The sequence below is a fragment of the Hyla sarda genome, unplaced genomic scaffold (assembly GCF_029499605.1).
Source record: "Hyla sarda isolate aHylSar1 unplaced genomic scaffold, aHylSar1.hap1 scaffold_927, whole genome shotgun sequence".
In the NCBI taxonomy this organism is placed as follows: Eukaryota; Metazoa; Chordata; class Amphibia; order Anura; family Hylidae; genus Hyla; species Hyla sarda.
The window spans coordinates 65,020-83,626 of NW_026610957.1; the positions used below are offsets into that span (position 1 = coordinate 65,020).

Sequence of the window (18,607 nt, forward strand, 5' to 3'; positions counted from 1 at the left end):
AAATGATCCAATTAAGGAGGCCATTTAGTCAGCAGCAGCAGAAGTCCTGTGCCTGGACGCTCCAACAGGGGCCAGACACAAGCAGAAGCAGAAGCAGCAGAAGCAGCAGCAGCACCACCTTTTGTTTTTTGGCTGCAGCAGCAGCAAGGCCCACAGGGCTGGCTAGCTGGCTAGCCAGCAAGCAGGTAGCAATGAAAGTAGGAATCTTTCTTTTTAACCCTGTAAGGGGGTGGTGCACTGTACCCGAAGATACTGCCATATCGGGTCAATGCATAGGGCGACGGAAGCAAGCTTCGAAATCGGCCCCCGTTCTCAAAAATCCATTTAATATATGGTCCCCAGATAGGGGACGTATCAGATATTAAACTGATAAGAACAGATACTACACTTGATCTTAGCCAAAAGGCCGAGAAGCGATAACCGTGAAAGGGGCGGGCCCAACAAGGTCCCCTTCATGGGCACTATCACTGCTTGCTGTCAGGGAGGCTGCCAGACAATTTTCCATGCACACTCTGGGCTGGGGGGCAGTCAACCACCAGTACACACAGCAGAACCTAAACCCATACCATTATTGCTAAGCAGCAAGACAGGGGCCCATTGCACTCCCACGGGGCCTTTTTAAATGCAATCCATAACCCGGATTTGCCAGGAACCCTTCTTACTCCTCCTACTTGCATGTGACACTGGGCTTAGGATCTGCATAGGAAACACACACACAAGCACACACCTACCTTTGTTGCCTGCAGATGCCTCCTTGGCTGTCCCCAAACGGTATCAAACCAACACCCACGGGAAGCTGTAAGCATAGAGGACATGCCTGCACCCCATTGGACTTACCTGTGTGGGTTAAATCCGGGTTATTTGACAACCTATGGCGGTGATGGTTCTGCTCAGGCAGAGCAGTGCTGATGCTCCTCATAAAGCTGTCGCTGCTGTGAAGGTTCTAGGTGACATCACAAATCCCTTTGGTTACATACACAACAAAGCTGGGTTGTTGTTGTTTACACTCTGCAAGGCCTGTGGAAGTGAGTGACATCATAGCACTGTAGTTCTGAGGGTTCAAGATGGATGCAACAATCTCCTGTTGCTTCTATGAAGGCCGTAATAGACGACATCACCAAACAGCTCCATAGTCACATACACAGCAAAGGAGAGATGTTGTTTACACCTAGTGATGTCAGTGGTATTGAGTGACATCACAGCACAGTGCTAAGGCTCCTGGGCCTGGACACAGCAGCGGCTGCAATATCTCAACGGAGAATACGTTTATATCTATGTGTGTGTGTGCGCATATATATATATATATATATATATATATATATATATATATATATTTCTCCGCCGAAATCACTTTTAAACCCATTTCCACCTTTTTTTCCCTTCTCTTCCTCTTACTTTTTTTTCACGTTTTTTTACGTTTTTCTCCTTTTCGCCTCTTTTCTGGGCGTATTATTCTTCTTTTTCTTCTTTTTTTTCGTCTAATGCATACCCCATCAGTGCAGCAATGCTTATTCAATACCGCCAGCAGATGGAGACACTGGGGGATAATTTTCTAAGGATTTATACTGATTTTTCCTGTCTGAATTTGTCGCACAGAAAGTTGCAGGCCAAATATGTGTGACATTTCTGCGACTTTAGCTTCTAGAGCATTTTTACAACATTATACATAGGTGCTGAATACATAAAAAGCGACTGTTCAGCGACAGACAAGTCGCATCGGCTGAAAGTAGGCCAGAATGTCAGTCCATGTTGGAGCAGGTTTAGATACAGTCTAAAGCATAGATCTCAAAGTCTGTGCACAGAATTTAGCAAGGGCCTCGCACCTTCTGATGCATCAGGTAGGTGCACAATAGCATAGCCTAACCCTCTGTACTTTGGTCTATATTGATGCGGGACATAGACAGCCAGCTGATGACCAATCCATTAGTGCAATGGATGGCTGGAAGCATTTGTCTTTGCCTTTGCAATACCACAGAAGCAATGCATGGTCAATGTACAGCAATGACACACCTGTGTGAACAGCCAGGAGACCCCCCCCCCCCCCCCCATGTTATGTTACATAGTTACATAGTTAGTACGGTCGAAAAAAGACATATGTCCATCACGTTCAACCAGGGAATTAAGGGGTAGGGGTGTGGCGCGATATTGGGGAAGGGATGAGATTTTATATTTCTTCATAAGCATTAATCTTATTTTGTCAATTAGGAACATTCAGCACCCACCCGCTATCAAGGCAGCTGCCTATCATGTCATGCCCTACCTGCACAGGTGTGCTGGCTACTCAAATGATCCAATTAAGGAGGCCATTTAGTCAGCAGCAGCAGAAGTCCTGTGCCTGGACGCTCCAACAGGGGCCAGACACAAGCAGAAGCAGAAGCAGCAGAAGCAGCAGCAGCACCACCTTTTGTTTTTTGGCTGCAGCAGCAGCAAGGCCCACAGGGCTGGCTAGCTGGCTAGCCAGCAAGCAGGTAGCAATGAAAGTAGGAATCTTTCTTTTTAACCCTGTAAGGGGGTGGTGCACTGTACCCGAAGATACTGCCATATCGGGTCAATGCATAGGGCGACGGAAGCAAGCTTCGAAATCGGCCCCCGTTCTCAAAAATCCATTTAATATATGGTCCCCAGATAGGGGACGTATCAGATATTAAACTGATAAGAACAGATACTACACTTGATCTTAGCCAAAAGGCCGAGAAGCGATAACCGTGAAAGGGGCGGGCCCAACAAGGTCCCCTTCATGGGCACTATCACTGCTTGCTGTCAGGGAGGCTGCCAGACAATTTTCCATGCACACTCTGGGCTGGGGGGCAGTCAACCACCAGTACACACAGCAGAACCTAAACCCATACCATTATTGCTAAGCAGCAAGACAGGGGCCCATTGCACTCCCACGGGGCCTTTTTAAATGCAATCCATAACCCGGATTTGCCAGGAACCCTTCTTACTCCTCCTACTTGCATGTGACACTGGGCTTAGGATCTGCATAGGAAACACACACACAAGCACACACCTACCTTTGTTGCCTGCAGATGCCTCCTTGGCTGTCCCCAAACGGTATCAAACCAACACCCACGGGAAGCTGTAAGCATAGAGGACATGCCTGCACCCCATTGGACTTACCTGTGTGGGTTAAATCCGGGTTATTTGACAACCTATGGCGGTGATGGTTCTGCTCAGGCAGAGCAGTGCTGATGCTCCTCATAAAGCTGTCACTGCTGTGAAGGTTCTAGGTGACATCACAAATCCCTTTGGTTACATACACAACAAAGCTGGGTTGTTGTTGTTTACACTCTGCAAGGCCTGTGGAAGTGAGTGACATCATAGCACTGTAGTTCTGAGGGTTCAAGATGGATGCAACAATCTCCTGTTGCTTCTATGAAGGCCGTAATAGACGACATCACCAAACAGCTCCATAGTCACATACACAGCAAAGGAGAGATGTTGTTTACACCTAGTGATGTCAGTGGTATTGAGTGACATCACAGCACAGTGCTAAGGCTCCTGGGCCTGGACACAGCAGCGGCTGCAATATCTCAACGGAGAATACGTTTATATCTATGTGTGTGTGTGCGCATATATATATATATATATATATATATATATATATATATATATATATATATATATATTTCTCCGCCGAAATCACTTTTAAACCCATTTCCACCTTTTTTTCCCTTCTCTTCCTCTTACTTTTTTTTCACGTTTTTTTACGTTTTTCTCCTTTTCGCCTCTTTTCTGGGCGTATTATTCTTCTTTTTCTTCTTTTTTTTCGTCTAATGCATACCCCATCAGTGCAGCAATGCTTATTCAATACCGCCAGCAGATGGAGACACTGGGGGATAATTTTCTAAGGATTTATACTGATTTTTCCTGTCTGAATTTGTCGCACAGAAAGTTGCAGGCCAAATATGTGTGACATTTCTGCGACTTTAGCTTCTAGAGCATTTTTACAACATTATACATAGGTGCTGAATACATAAAAAGCGACTGTTCAGCGACAGACAAGTCGCATCGGCTGAAAGTAGGCCAGAATGTCAGTCCATGTTGGAGCAGGTTTAGATACAGTCTAAAGCATAGATCTCAAAGTCTGTGCACAGAATTTAGCAAGGGCCTCGCACCTTCTGATGCATCAGGTAGGTGCACAATAGCATAGCCTAACCCTCTGTACTTTGGTCTATATTGATGCGGGACATAGACAGCCAGCTGATGACCAATCCATTAGTGCAATGGATGGCTGGAAGCATTTGTCTTTGCCTTTGCAATGCCACAGAAGCAATGCATGGTCAATGTACAGCAATGACACACCTGTGTGAACAGCCAGGAGACCCCCCCCCCCCCCCCCATGTTATGTTACATAGTTACATAGTTAGTACGGTCGAAAAAAGACATATGTCCATCACGTTCAACCAGGGAATTAAGGGGTAGGGGTGTGGCGCGATATTGGGGAAGGGATGAGATTTTATATTTCTTCATAAGCATTAATCTTATTTTGTCAATTAGGAACATTCAGCACCCACCCGCTATCAAGGCAGCTGCCTATCATGTCATGCCCTACCTGCACAGGTGTGCTGGCTACTCAAATGATCCAATTAAGGAGGCCATTTAGTCAGCAGCAGCAGAAGTCCTGTGCCTGGACGCTCCAACAGGGGCCAGACACAAGCAGAAGCAGAAGCAGCAGAAGCAGCAGCAGCACCACCTTTTGTTTTTTGGCTGCAGCAGCAGCAAGGCCCACAGGGCTGGCTAGCTGGCTAGCCAGCAAGCAGGTAGCAATGAAAGTAGGAATCTTTCTTTTTAACCCTGTAAGGGGGTGGTGCACTGTACCCGAAGATACTGCCATATCGGGTCAATGCATAGGGCGACGGAAGCAAGCTTCGAAATCGGCCCCCGTTCTCAAAAATCCATTTAATATATGGTCCCCAGATAGGGGACGTATCAGATATTAAACTGATAAGAACAGATACTACACTTGATCTTAGCCAAAAGGCCGAGAAGCGATAACCGTGAAAGGGGCGGGCCCAACAAGGTCCCCTTCATGGGCACTATCACTGCTTGCTGTCAGGGAGGCTGCCAGACAATTTTCCATGCACACTCTGGGCTGGGGGGCAGTCAACCACCAGTACACACAGCAGAACCTAAACCCATACCATTATTGCTAAGCAGCAAGACAGGGGCCCATTGCACTCCCACGGGGCCTTTTTAAATGCAATCCATAACCCGGATTTGCCAGGAACCCTTCTTACTCCTCCTACTTGCATGTGACACTGGGCTTAGGATCTGCATAGGAAACACACACACAAGCACACACCTACCTTTGTTGCCTGCAGATGCCTCCTTGGCTGTCCCCAAACGGTATCAAACCAACACCCACGGGAAGCTGTAAGCATAGAGGACATGCCTGCACCCCATTGGACTTACCTGTGTGGGTTAAATCCGGGTTATTTGACAACCTATGGCGGTGATGGTTCTGCTCAGGCAGAGCAGTGCTGATGCTCCTCATAAAGCTGTCGCTGCTGTGAAGGTTCTAGGTGACATCACAAATCCCTTTGGTTACATACACAACAAAGCTGGGTTGTTGTTGTTTACACTCTGCAAGGCCTGTGGAAGTGAGTGACATCATAGCACTGTAGTTCTGAGGGTTCAAGATGGATGCAACAATCTCCTGTTGCTTCTATGAAGGCCGTAATAGACGACATCACCAAACAGCTCCATAGTCACATACACAGCAAAGGAGAGATGTTGTTTACACCTAGTGATGTCAGTGGTATTGAGTGACATCACAGCACAGTGCTAAGGCTCCTGGGCCTGGACACAGCAGCGGCTGCAATATCTCAACGGAGAATACGTTTATATCTATGTGTGTGTGTGCGCATATATATATATATATATATATATATATATATATATATATATATTTCTCCGCCGAAATCACTTTTAAACCCATTTCCACCTTTTTTTCCCTTCTCTTCCTCTTACTTTTTTTTCACGTTTTTTTACGTTTTTCTCCTTTTCGCCTCTTTTCTGGGCGTATTATTCTTCTTTTTCTTCTTTTTTTTCGTCTAATGCATACCCCATCAGTGCAGCAATGCTTATTCAATACCGCCAGCAGATGGAGACACTGGGGGATAATTTTCTAAGGATTTATACTGATTTTTCCTGTCTGAATTTGTCGCACAGAAAGTTGCAGGCCAAATATGTGTGACATTTCTGCGACTTTAGCTTCTAGAGCATTTTTACAACATTATACATAGGTGCTGAATACATAAAAAGCGACTGTTCAGCGACAGACAAGTCGCATCGGCTGAAAGTAGGCCAGAATGTCAGTCCATGTTGGAGCAGGTTTAGATACAGTCTAAAGCATAGATCTCAAAGTCTGTGCACAGAATTTAGCAAGGGCCTCGCACCTTCTGATGCATCAGGTAGGTGCACAATAGCATAGCCTAACCCTCTGTACTTTGGTCTATATTGATGCGGGACATAGACAGCCAGCTGATGACCAATCCATTAGTGCAATGGATGGCTGGAAGCATTTGTCTTTGCCTTTGCAATACCACAGAAGCAATGCATGGTCAATGTACAGCAATGACACACCTGTGTGAACAGCCAGGAGACCCCCCCCCCCCCCCCCCCATGTTATGTTACATAGTTACATAGTTAGTACGGTCGAAAAAAGACATATGTCCATCACGTTCAACCAGGGAATTAAGGGGTAGGGGTGTGGCGCGATATTGGGGAAGGGATGAGATTTTATATTTCTTCATAAGCATTAATCTTATTTTGTCAATTAGGAACATTCAGCACCCACCCGCTATCAAGGCAGCTGCCTATCATGTCATGCCCTACCTGCACAGGTGTGCTGGCTACTCAAATGATCCAATTAAGGAGGCCATTTAGTCAGCAGCAGCAGAAGTCCTGTGCCTGGACGCTCCAACAGGGGCCAGACACAAGCAGAAGCAGAAGCAGCAGAAGCAGCAGCAGCACCACCTTTTGTTTTTTGGCTGCAGCAGCAGCAAGGCCCACAGGGCTGGCTAGCTGGCTAGCCAGCAAGCAGGTAGCAATGAAAGTAGGAATCTTTCTTTTTAACCCTGTAAGGGGGTGGTGCACTGTACCCGAAGATACTGCCATATCGGGTCAATGCATAGGGCGACGGAAGCAAGCTTCGAAATCGGCCCCCGTTCTCAAAAATCCATTTAATATATGGTCCCCAGATAGGGGACGTATCAGATATTAAACTGATAAGAACAGATACTTTTTCTATCTAAAGCCGAGGAACGTGCTTTCGATTCACCCAAAGTGCAAGAAAAAGTGCAAACGTGTTACACTAAAAAAACGTGCACAAAGGATGCGGTCTATCGCAAGCCCTTCTCCGATAGGAGAGAGGCCCCCCAACAAACCTTACCCTTCGCCTCCGGACCAAAAGGTACCTGCGAGGTTCCAGGTTCGATGTCCCTTTTCGCCGAAGCTACTAGGGGACCACAAATGCTCCCGGCATCCCCCTTAGCGTTAGCCAAGGTATCTGCCCGCAGAGCCGATTACGGTAGGTACCCTGCCGAAGCAGGAGTACCCGGGGTGTTTGCAGGGAGGTGCGGAACCTAATGGCCACACACACCTCCCCTAGACCGCCAGGAGGGACACCCAGAAGGGCTACCGCATCCTGACCAATCCTGTGAACACACAACACGCAAAAAGTGACACAGTGAGACAAAAAATAAATAAATAAGTGAATGTGTGCAGATATACTGCCCGGACATCCGGCCGGATCTATAAAAATTTCTCTGATCCTAGCCAGAAGGCCGGGAATCAAGAGGTGAGTGCCACAAGGTGAAGAGATTATGGTGCCCGTGCTTCAACTCAGTGAGCCTATTCTCCCAGTGAGTTTCGGCACCTCGGGGTCACCACTCCCCGAGGCACAAAAGTACCTCGGCTCTAGACCCTCTCAGCCTCATGGCGAGACCCGGAGGGAACAGGTCACATCGGGGCAGCCGTCGAGCTGATTCCTCAGAACCAGCCCCGGAAAGCCCCTGTACACCTGCATCCTCCATGCAGCACCCATCCCCACCAGCCCCATACCGGCGTTACTATACACCGGCATGAAAAACTGATAAGAACAGATACTACACTTGATCTTAGCCAAAAGGCCGAGAAGCGATAACCGTGAAAGGGGCGGGCCCAACAAGGTCCCCTTCATGGGCACTATCACTGCTTGCTGTCAGGGAGGCTGCCAGACAATTTTCCATGCACACTCTGGGCTGGGGGGCAGTCAACCACCAGTACACACAGCAGAACCTAAACCCATACCATTATTGCTAAGCAGCAAGACAGGGGCCCATTGCACTCCCACGGGGCCTTTTTAAATGCAATCCATAACCCGGATTTGCCAGGAACCCTTCTTACTCCTCCTACTTGCATGTGACACTGGGCTTAGGATCTGCATAGGAAACACACACACAAGCACACACCTACCTTTGTTGCCTGCAGATGCCTCCTTGGCTGTCCCCAAACGGTATCAAACCAACACCCACGGGAAGCTGTAAGCATAGAGGACATGCCTGCACCCCATTGGACTTACCTGTGTGGGTTAAATCCGGGTTATTTGACAACCTATGGCGGTGATGGTTCTGCTCAGGCAGAGCAGTGCTGATGCTCCTCATAAAGCTGTCGCTGCTGTGAAGGTTCTAGGTGACATCACAAATCCCTTTGGTTACATACACAACAAAGCTGGGTTGTTGTTGTTTACACTCTGCAAGGCCTGTGGAAGTGAGTGACATCATAGCACTGTAGTTCTGAGGGTTCAAGATGGATGCAACAATCTCCTGTTGCTTCTATGAAGGCCGTAATAGACGACATCACCAAACAGCTCCATAGTCACATACACAGCAAAGGAGAGATGTTGTTTACACCTAGTGATGTCAGTGGTATTGAGTGACATCACAGCACAGTGCTAAGGCTCCTGGGCCTGGACACAGCAGCGGCTGCAATATCTCAACGGAGAATACGTTTATATCTATGTGTGTGTGTGCGCATATATATATATATATATATATATATATATATATATATATTTCTCCGCCGAAATCACTTTTAAACCCATTTCCACCTTTTTTTCCCTTCTCTTCCTCTTACTTTTTTTTCACGTTTTTTTACGTTTTTCTCCTTTTCGCCTCTTTTCTGGGCGTATTATTCTTCTTTTTCTTCTTTTTTTTCGTCTAATGCATACCCCATCAGTGCAGCAATGCTTATTCAATACCGCCAGCAGATGGAGACACTGGGGGATAATTTTCTAAGGATTTATACTGATTTTTCCTGTCTGAATTTGTCGCACAGAAAGTTGCAGGCCAAATATGTGTGACATTTCTGCGACTTTAGCTTCTAGAGCATTTTTACAACATTATACATAGGTGCTGAATACATAAAAAGCGACTGTTCAGCGACAGACAAGTCGCATCGGCTGAAAGTAGGCCAGAATGTCAGTCCATGTTGGAGCAGGTTTAGATACAGTCTAAAGCATAGATCTCAAAGTCTGTGCACAGAATTTAGCAAGGGCCTCGCACCTTCTGATGCATCAGGTAGGTGCACAATAGCATAGCCTAACCCTCTGTACTTTGGTCTATATTGATGCGGGACATAGACAGCCAGCTGATGACCAATCCATTAGTGCAATGGATGGCTGGAAGCATTTGTCTTTGCCTTTGCAATACCACAGAAGCAATGCATGGTCAATGTACAGCAATGACACACCTGTGTGAACAGCCAGGAGACCCCCCCCCCCCCCCCCCATGTTATGTTACATAGTTACATAGTTAGTACGGTCGAAAAAAGACATATGTCCATCACGTTCAACCAGGGAATTAAGGGGTAGGGGTGTGGCGCGATATTGGGGAAGGGATGAGATTTTATATTTCTTCATAAGCATTAATCTTATTTTGTCAATTAGGAACATTCAGCACCCACCCGCTATCAAGGCAGCTGCCTATCATGTCATGCCCTACCTGCACAGGTGTGCTGGCTACTCAAATGATCCAATTAAGGAGGCCATTTAGTCAGCAGCAGCAGAAGTCCTGTGCCTGGACGCTCCAACAGGGGCCAGACACAAGCAGAAGCAGAAGCAGCAGAAGCAGCAGCAGCACCACCTTTTGTTTTTTGGCTGCAGCAGCAGCAAGGCCCACAGGGCTGGCTAGCTGGCTAGCCAGCAAGCAGGTAGCAATGAAAGTAGGAATCTTTCTTTTTAACCCTGTAAGGGGGTGGTGCACTGTACCCGAAGATACTGCCATATCGGGTCAATGCATAGGGCGACGGAAGCAAGCTTCGAAATCGGCCCCCGTTCTCAAAAATCCATTTAATATATGGTCCCCAGATAGGGGACGTATCAGATATTAAACTGATAAGAACAGATACTACACTTGATCTTAGCCAAAAGGCCGAGAAGCGATAACCGTGAAAGGGGCGGGCCCAACAAGGTCCCCTTCATGGGCACTATCACTGCTTGCTGTCAGGGAGGCTGCCAGACAATTTTCCATGCACACTCTGGGCTGGGGGGCAGTCAACCACCAGTACACACAGCAGAACCTAAACCCATACCATTATTGCTAAGCAGCAAGACAGGGGCCCATTGCACTCCCACGGGGCCTTTTTAAATGCAATCCATAACCCGGATTTGCCAGGAACCCTTCTTACTCCTCCTACTTGCATGTGACACTGGGCTTAGGATCTGCATAGGAAACACACACACAAGCACACACCTACCTTTGTTGCCTGCAGATGCCTCCTTGGCTGTCCCCAAACGGTATCAAACCAACACCCACGGGAAGCTGTAAGCATAGAGGACATGCCTGCACCCCATTGGACTTACCTGTGTGGGTTAAATCCGGGTTATTTGACAACCTATGGCGGTGATGGTTCTGCTCAGGCAGAGCAGTGCTGATGCTCCTCATAAAGCTGTCGCTGCTGTGAAGGTTCTAGGTGACATCACAAATCCCTTTGGTTACATACACAACAAAGCTGGGTTGTTGTTGTTTACACTCTGCAAGGCCTGTGGAAGTGAGTGACATCATAGCACTGTAGTTCTGAGGGTTCAAGATGGATGCAACAATCTCCTGTTGCTTCTATGAAGGCCGTAATAGACGACATCACCAAACAGCTCCATAGTCACATACACAGCAAAGGAGAGATGTTGTTTACACCTAGTGATGTCAGTGGTATTGAGTGACATCACAGCACAGTGCTAAGGCTCCTGGGCCTGGACACAGCAGCGGCTGCAATATCTCAACGGAGAATACGTTTATATCTATGTGTGTGTGTGTGCATATATATATATATATATATATATATATATATATATATATATATATATTTCTCCGCCGAAATCACTTTTAAACCCATTTCCACCTTTTTTTCCCTTCTCTTCCTCTTACTTTTTTTTCACGTTTTTTTACGTTTTTCTCCTTTTCGCCTCTTTTCTGGGCGTATTATTCTTCTTTTTCTTCTTTTTTTTCGTCTAATGCATACCCCATCAGTGCAGCAATGCTTATTCAATACCGCCAGCAGATGGAGACACTGGGGGATAATTTTCTAAGGATTTATACTGATTTTTCCTGTCTGAATTTGTCGCACAGAAAGTTGCAGGCCAAATATGTGTGACATTTCTGCGACTTTAGCTTCTAGAGCATTTTTACAACATTATACATAGGTGCTGAATACATAAAAAGTGACTGTTCAGCGACAGACAAGTCGCATCGGCTGAAAGTAGGCCAGAATGTCAGTCCATGTTGGAGCAGGTTTAGATACAGTCTAAAGCATAGATCTCAAAGTCTGTGCACAGAATTTAGCAAGGGCCTCGCACCTTCTGATGCATCAGGTAGGTGCACAATAGCATAGCCTAACCCTCTGTACTTTGGTCTATATTGATGCGGGACATAGACAGCCAGCTGATGACCAATCCATTAGTGCAATGGATGGCTGGAAGCATTTGTCTTTGCCTTTGCAATACCACAGAAGCAATGCATGGTCAATGTACAGCAATGACACACCTGTGTGAACAGCCAGGAGACCCCCCCCCCCCCCCCATGTTATGTTACATAGTTACATAGTTAGTACGGTCGAAAAAAGACATATGTCCATCACGTTCAACCAGGGAATTAAGGGGTAGGGGTGTGGCGCGATATTGGGGAAGGGATGAGATTTTATATTTCTTCATAAGCATTAATCTTATTTTGTCAATTAGGAACATTCAGCACCCACCCGCTATCAAGGCAGCTGCCTATCATGTCATGCCCTACCTGCACAGGTGTGCTGGCTACTCAAATGATCCAATTAAGGAGGCCATTTAGTCAGCAGCAGCAGAAGTCCTGTGCCTGGACGCTCCAACAGGGGCCAGACACAAGCAGAAGCAGAAGCAGCAGAAGCAGCAGCAGCACCACCTTTTGTTTTTTGGCTGCAGCAGCAGCAAGGCCCACAGGGCTGGCTAGCTGGCTAGCCAGCAAGCAGGTAGCAATGAAAGTAGGAATCTTTCTTTTTAACCCTGTAAGGGGGTGGTGCACTGTACCCGAAGATACTGCCATATCGGGTCAATGCATAGGGCGACGGAAGCAAGCTTCGAAATCGGCCCCCGTTCTCAAAAATCCATTTAATATATGGTCCCCAGATAGGGGGACGTATCAGATATTAAACTGATAAGAACAGATACTACACTTGATCTTAGCCAAAAGGCCGAGAAGCGATAACCGTGAAAGGGGCGGGCCCAACAAGGTCCCCTTCATGGGCACTATCACTGCTTGCTGTCAGGGAGGCTGCCAGACAATTTTCCATGCACACTCTGGGCTGGGGGGCAGTCAACCACCAGTACACACAGCAGAACCTAAACCCATACCATTATTGCTAAGCAGCAAGACAGGGGCCCATTGCACTCCCACGGGGCCTTTTTAAATGCAATCCATAACCCGGATTTGCCAGGAACCCTTCTTACTCCTCCTACTTGCATGTGACACTGGGCTTAGGATCTGCATAGGAAAACACACACACAAGCACACACCTACCTTTGTTGCCTGCAGATGCCTCCTTGGCTGTCCCCAAACGGTATCAAACCAACACCCACGGAAGCTGTAAGCATAGAGGACATGCCTGCACCCCATTGGACTTACCTGTGTGGGTTAAATCCGGGTTATTTGACAACCTATGGCGGTGATGGTTCTGCTCAGGCAGAGCAGTGCTGATGCTCCTCATAAAGCTGTCGCTGCTGTGAAGGTTCTAGGTGACATCACAAATCCTTTGGTTACATACACAACAAAGCTGGGTTGTTGTTGTTTACACTCTGCAAGGCCTGTGGAAGTGAGTGACATCATAGCACTGTAGTTCTGAGGGTTCAAGATGGATGCAACAATCTCCTGTTGCTTCTATGAAGGCCGTAATAGACGACATCACCAAACAGCTCCATAGTCACATACACAGCAAAGGAGAGATGTTGTTTACACCTAGTGATGTCAGTGGTATTGAGTGACATCACAGCACAGTGCTAAGGCTCCTGGGCCTGGACACAGCAGCGGCTGCAATATCTCAACGGAGAATACGTTTATATCTATGTGTGTGTGTGCGCATATATATATATATATATATATATATATATATATATATATATATATATTTCTCCGCCGAAATCACTTTTAAACCCATTTCCACCTTTTTTTCCCTTCTCTTCCTCTTACTTTTTTTTCACGTTTTTTTACGTTTTTCTCCTTTTTGCCTCTTTTCTGGGCGTATTATTCTTCTTTTTCTTCTTTTTTTTCGTCTAATGCATACCCCATCAGTGCAGCAATGCTTATTCAATACCGCCAGCAGATGGAGACACTGGGGGATAATTTTCTAAGGATTTATACTGATTTTTCCTGTCTGAATTTGTCGCACAGAAAGTTGCAGGCCAAATATGTGTGACATTTCTGCGACTTTAGCTTCTAGAGCATTTTTACAACATTATACATAGGTGCTGAATACATAAAAAGCGACTGTTCAGCGACAGACAAGTCGCATCGGCTGAAAGTAGGCCAGAATGTCAGTCCATGTTGGAGCAGGTTTAGATACAGTCTAAAGCATAGATCTCAAAGTCTGTGCACAGAATTTAGCAAGGGCCTCGCACCTTCTGATGCATCAGGTAGGTGCACAATAGCATAGCCTAACCCTCTGTACTTTGGTCTATATTGATGCGGGACATAGACAGCCAGCTGATGACCAATCCATTAGTGCAATGGATGGCTGGAAGCATTTGTCTTTGCCTTTGCAATACCACAGAAGCAATGCATGGTCAATGTACAGCAATGACACACCTGTGTGAACAGCCAGGAGACCCCCCCCCCCCCCCCATGTTATGTTACATAGTTACATAGTTAGTACGGTCGAAAAAAGACATATGTCCATCACGTTCAACCAGGGAATTAAGGGGTAGGGGTGTGGCGCGATATTGGGGAAGGGATGAGATTTTATATTTCTTCATAAGCATTAATCTTATTTTGTCAATTAGGAACATTCAGCACCCACCCGCTATCAAGGCAGCTGCCTATCATGTCATGCCCTACCTGCACAGGTGTGCTGGCTACTCAAATGATCCAATTAAGGAGGCCATTTAGTCAGCAGCAGCAGAAGTCCTGTGCCTGGACGCTCCAACAGGGGCCAGACACAAGCAGAAGCAGAAGCAGCAGAAGCAGCAGCAGCACCACCTTTTGTTTTTTGGCTGCAGCAGCAGCAAGGCCCACAGGGCTGGCTAGCTGGCTAGCCAGCAAGCAGGTAGCAATGAAAGTAGGAATCTTTCTTTTTAACCCTGTAAGGGGGTGGTGCACTGTACCCGAAGATACTGCCATATCGGGTCAATGCATAGGGCGACGGAAGCAAGCTTCGAAATCGGCCCCCGTTCTCAAAAATCCATTTAATATATGGTCCCCAGATAGGGGACGTATCAGATATTAAACTGATAAGAACAGATACTACACTTGATCTTAGCCAAAAGGCCGAGAAGCGATAACCGTGAAAGGGGCGGGCCCAACAAGGTCCCCTTCATGGGCACTATCACTGCTTGCTGTCAGGGAGGCTGCCAGACAATTTTCCATGCACACTCTGGGCTGGGGGGCAGTCAACCACCAGTACACACAGCAGAACCTAAACCCATACCATTATTGCTAAGCAGCAAGACAGGGGCCCATTGCACTCCCACGGGGCCTTTTTAAATGCAATCCATAACCCGGATTTGCCAGGAACCCTTCTTACTCCTCCTACTTGCATGTGACACTGGGCTTAGGATCTGCATAGGAAACACACACACAAGCACACACCTACCTTTGTTGCCTGCAGATGCCTCCTTGGCTGTCCCCAAACGGTATCAAACCAACACCCACGGGAAGCTGTAAGCATAGAGGACATGCCTGCACCCCATTGGACTTACCTGTGTGGGTTAAATCCGGGTTATTTGACAACCTATGGCGGTGATGGTTCTGCTCAGGCAGAGCAGTGCTGATGCTCCTCATAAAGCTGTCGCTGCTGTGAAGGTTCTAGGTGACATCACAAATCCCTTTGGTTACATACACAACAAAGCTGGGTTGTTGTTGTTTACACTCTGCAAGGCCTGTGGAAGTGAGTGACATCATAGCACTGTAGTTCTGAGGGTTCAAGATGGATGCAACAATCTCCTGTTGCTTCTATGAAGGCCGTAATAGACGACATCACCAAACAGCTCCATAGTCACATACACAGCAAAGGAGAGATGTTGTTTACACCTAGTGATGTCAGTGGTATTGAGTGACATCACAGCACAGTGCTAAGGCTCCTGGGCCTGGACACAGCAGCGGCTGCAATATCTCAACGGAGAATACGTTTATATCTATGTGTGTGTGTGCGCATATATATATATATATATATATATATATATATATATATATATTCTCCGCCGAAATCACTTTTAAACCCATTTCCACCTTTTTTTCCCTTCTCTTCCTCTTACTTTTTTTTCACGTTTTTTTACGTTTTTCTCCTTTTTGCCTCTTTTCTGGGCGTATTATTCTTCTTTTTCTTCTTTTTTTTCGTCTAATGCATACCCCATCAGTGCAGCAATGCTTATTCAATACCGCCAGCAGATGGAGACACTGGGGGATAATTTTCTAAGGATTTATACTGATTTTTCCTGTCTGAATTTGTCGCACAGAAAGTTGCAGGCCAAATATGTGTGACATTTCTGCGACTTTAGCTTCTAGAGCATTTTTACAACATTATACATAGGTGCTGAATACATAAAAAGCGACTGTTCAGCGACAGACAAGTCGCATCGGCTGAAAGTAGGCCAGAATGTCAGTCCATGTTGGAGCAGGTTTAGATACAGTCTAAAGCATAGATCTCAAAGTCTGTGCACAGAATTTAGCAAGGGCCTCGCACCTTCTGATGCATCAGGTAGGTGCACAATAGCATAGCCTAACCCTCTGTACTTTGGTCTATATTGATGCGGGACATAGACAGCCAGCTGATGACCAATCCATTAGTGCAATGGATGGCTGGAAGCATTTGTCTTTGCCTTTGCAATACCACAGAAGCAATGCATGGTCAATGTACAGCAATGACACACCTGTGTGAACAGCCAGGAGACCCCCCCCCCCCCCCCCATGTTATGTTACATAGTTACATAGTTAGTACGGTCGAAAAAAGACATATGTCCATCACGTTCAACCAGGGAATTAAGGGGTAGGGGTGTGGCGCGATATTGGGGAAGGGATGAGATTTTATATTTCTTCATAAGCATTAATCTTATTTTGTCAATTAGGAACATTCAGCACCCACCCGCTATCAAGGCAGCTGCCTATCATGTCATGCCCTACCTGCACAGGTGTGCTGGCTACTCAAATGATCCAATTAAGGAGGCCATTTAGTCAGCAGCAGCAGAAGTCCTGTGCCTGGACGCTCCAACAGGGGCCAGACACAAGCAGAAGCAGAAGCAGCAGAAGCAGCAGCAGCACCACCTTTTGTTTTTTGGCTGCAGCAGCAGCAAGGCCCACAGGGCTGGCTAGCTGGCTAGCCAGCAAGCAGGTAGCAATGAAAGTAGGAATCTTTCTTTTTAACCCTGTAAGGGGGTGGTGCACTGTACCCGAAGATACTGCCATATCGGGTCAATGCATAGGGCGACGGAAGCAAGCTTCGAAATCGGCCCCCGTTCTCAAAAATCCATTTAATATATGGTCCCCAGATAGGGGACGTATCAGATATTAAACTGATAAGAACAGATACTACACTTGATCTTAGCCAAAAGGCCGAGAAGCGATAACCGTGAAAGGGGCGGGCCCAACAAGGTCCCCTTCATGGGCACTATCACTGCTTGCTGTCAGGGAGGCTGCCAGACAATTTTCCATGCACACTCTGGGCTGGGGGGCAGTCAACCACCAGTACACACAGCAGAACCTAAACCCATACCATTATTGCTAAGCAGCAAGACAGGGGCCCATTGCACTCCCACGGGGCCTTTTTAAATGCAATCCATAACCCGGATTTGCCAGGAACCCTTCTTACTCCTCCTACTTGCATGTGACACTGGGCTTAGGATCTGCATAGGAAACACACACACAAGCACACACCTACCTTTGTTGCCTGCAGATGCCTCCTTGGCTGTCCCCAAACGGTATCAAACCAACACCCACGGGAAGCTGTAAGCATAGAGGACATGCCTGCACCCCATTGGACTTACCTGTGTGGGTTAAATCCGGGTTATTTGACAACCTATGGCGGTGATGGTTCTGCTCAGGCAGAGCAGTGCTGATGCTCCTCATAAAGCTGTCGCTGCTGTGAAGGTTCTAGGTGACATCACAAATCCCTTTGGTTACATACACAACAAAGCTGGGTTGTTGTTGTTTACACTCTGCAAGGCCTGTGGAAGTGAGTGACATCATAGCACTGTAGTTCTGAGGGTTCAAGATGGATGCAACAATCTCCTGTTGCTTCTATGAAGGCCATAATAGACGACATCACCAAACAGCTCCATAGTCACATACACAGCAAAGGAGAGATGTTGTTTACACCTAGTGATGTCAGTGGTATTGAGTGACATCACAGCACAGTGCTAAGGCTCCTGGGCCTGGACACAGCAGCGGCTGCAATATCTCAACGGAGAATACGTTTATATCTATGTGTGTGTGTGCGCATATATATATATATATATATATATATATATATATATATATATATATATATTCTCCGCCGAAATCACTTTTAAACCCATTTCCACCTTTTTTTCCCTTCTCTTCCTCTTACTTTTTTTTCACGTTTTTTTACGTTTTTCTCCTTTTCGCCTCTTTTCTGGGCGTATTATTCTTCTTTTTCTTCTTTTTTTTCGTCTAATGCATACCCCATCAGTGCAGCAATGCTTATTCAATACCGCCAGCAGATGGAGACACTGGGGGATAATTTTCTAAGGATTTATACTGATTTTTCCTGTCTGAATTTGTCGCACAGAAAGTTGCAGGCCAAATATGTGTGACATTTCTGCGACTTTAGCTTCTAGAGCATTTTTACAACATTATACATAGGTGCTGAATACATAAAAAGCGACTGTTCAGCGACAGACAAGTCGCATCGGCTGAAAGTAGGCCAGAATGTC

At 46.5% G+C, this 18,607-nt stretch overlaps 8 non-coding genes and 1 pseudogene across 8 annotated transcripts; all 9 read right to left on the minus strand.

The window, feature by feature from the left end:
• Positions 1-227: 227 nt before the first annotated feature.
• LOC130349922 (U2 spliceosomal RNA) lies at positions 228-418 on the minus strand. Its single transcript, XR_008887146.1, has one exon. It is a non-coding gene; the product is annotated as a U2 spliceosomal RNA (small nuclear RNA).
• Positions 419-2,510: 2,092 nt separating this feature from the next.
• On the minus strand, positions 2,511-2,701 carry LOC130349923 (U2 spliceosomal RNA). The gene has a single exon (XR_008887147.1). It is a non-coding gene; the product is annotated as a U2 spliceosomal RNA (small nuclear RNA).
• Positions 2,702-4,805: 2,104 nt separating this feature from the next.
• LOC130349924 (U2 spliceosomal RNA) lies at positions 4,806-4,996 on the minus strand. Its single transcript, XR_008887148.1, has one exon. It is a non-coding gene; the product is annotated as a U2 spliceosomal RNA (small nuclear RNA).
• A 2,094-nt stretch (positions 4,997-7,090) lies between these two features.
• LOC130349890 (U2 spliceosomal RNA) lies at positions 7,091-7,275 on the minus strand. The gene has a single exon (XR_008887120.1). It is a non-coding gene; the product is annotated as a U2 spliceosomal RNA (small nuclear RNA).
• A 762-nt stretch (positions 7,276-8,037) lies between these two features.
• On the minus strand, positions 8,038-8,147 carry LOC130349894 (U2 spliceosomal RNA; annotated as a pseudogene).
• A 2,089-nt stretch (positions 8,148-10,236) lies between these two features.
• LOC130349925 (U2 spliceosomal RNA) lies at positions 10,237-10,427 on the minus strand. The gene has a single exon (XR_008887149.1). It is a non-coding gene; the product is annotated as a U2 spliceosomal RNA (small nuclear RNA).
• A 2,095-nt stretch (positions 10,428-12,522) lies between these two features.
• Positions 12,523-12,714, minus strand: LOC130349889 (U2 spliceosomal RNA). Its single transcript, XR_008887119.1, has one exon. It is a non-coding gene; the product is annotated as a U2 spliceosomal RNA (small nuclear RNA).
• Positions 12,715-14,808: 2,094 nt separating this feature from the next.
• On the minus strand, positions 14,809-14,999 carry LOC130349926 (U2 spliceosomal RNA). Its single transcript, XR_008887150.1, has one exon. It is a non-coding gene; the product is annotated as a U2 spliceosomal RNA (small nuclear RNA).
• Positions 15,000-17,088: 2,089 nt separating this feature from the next.
• LOC130349927 (U2 spliceosomal RNA) lies at positions 17,089-17,279 on the minus strand. Its single transcript, XR_008887151.1, has one exon. It is a non-coding gene; the product is annotated as a U2 spliceosomal RNA (small nuclear RNA).
• Between the last annotated feature and the right edge of the window lie 1,328 nt (positions 17,280-18,607).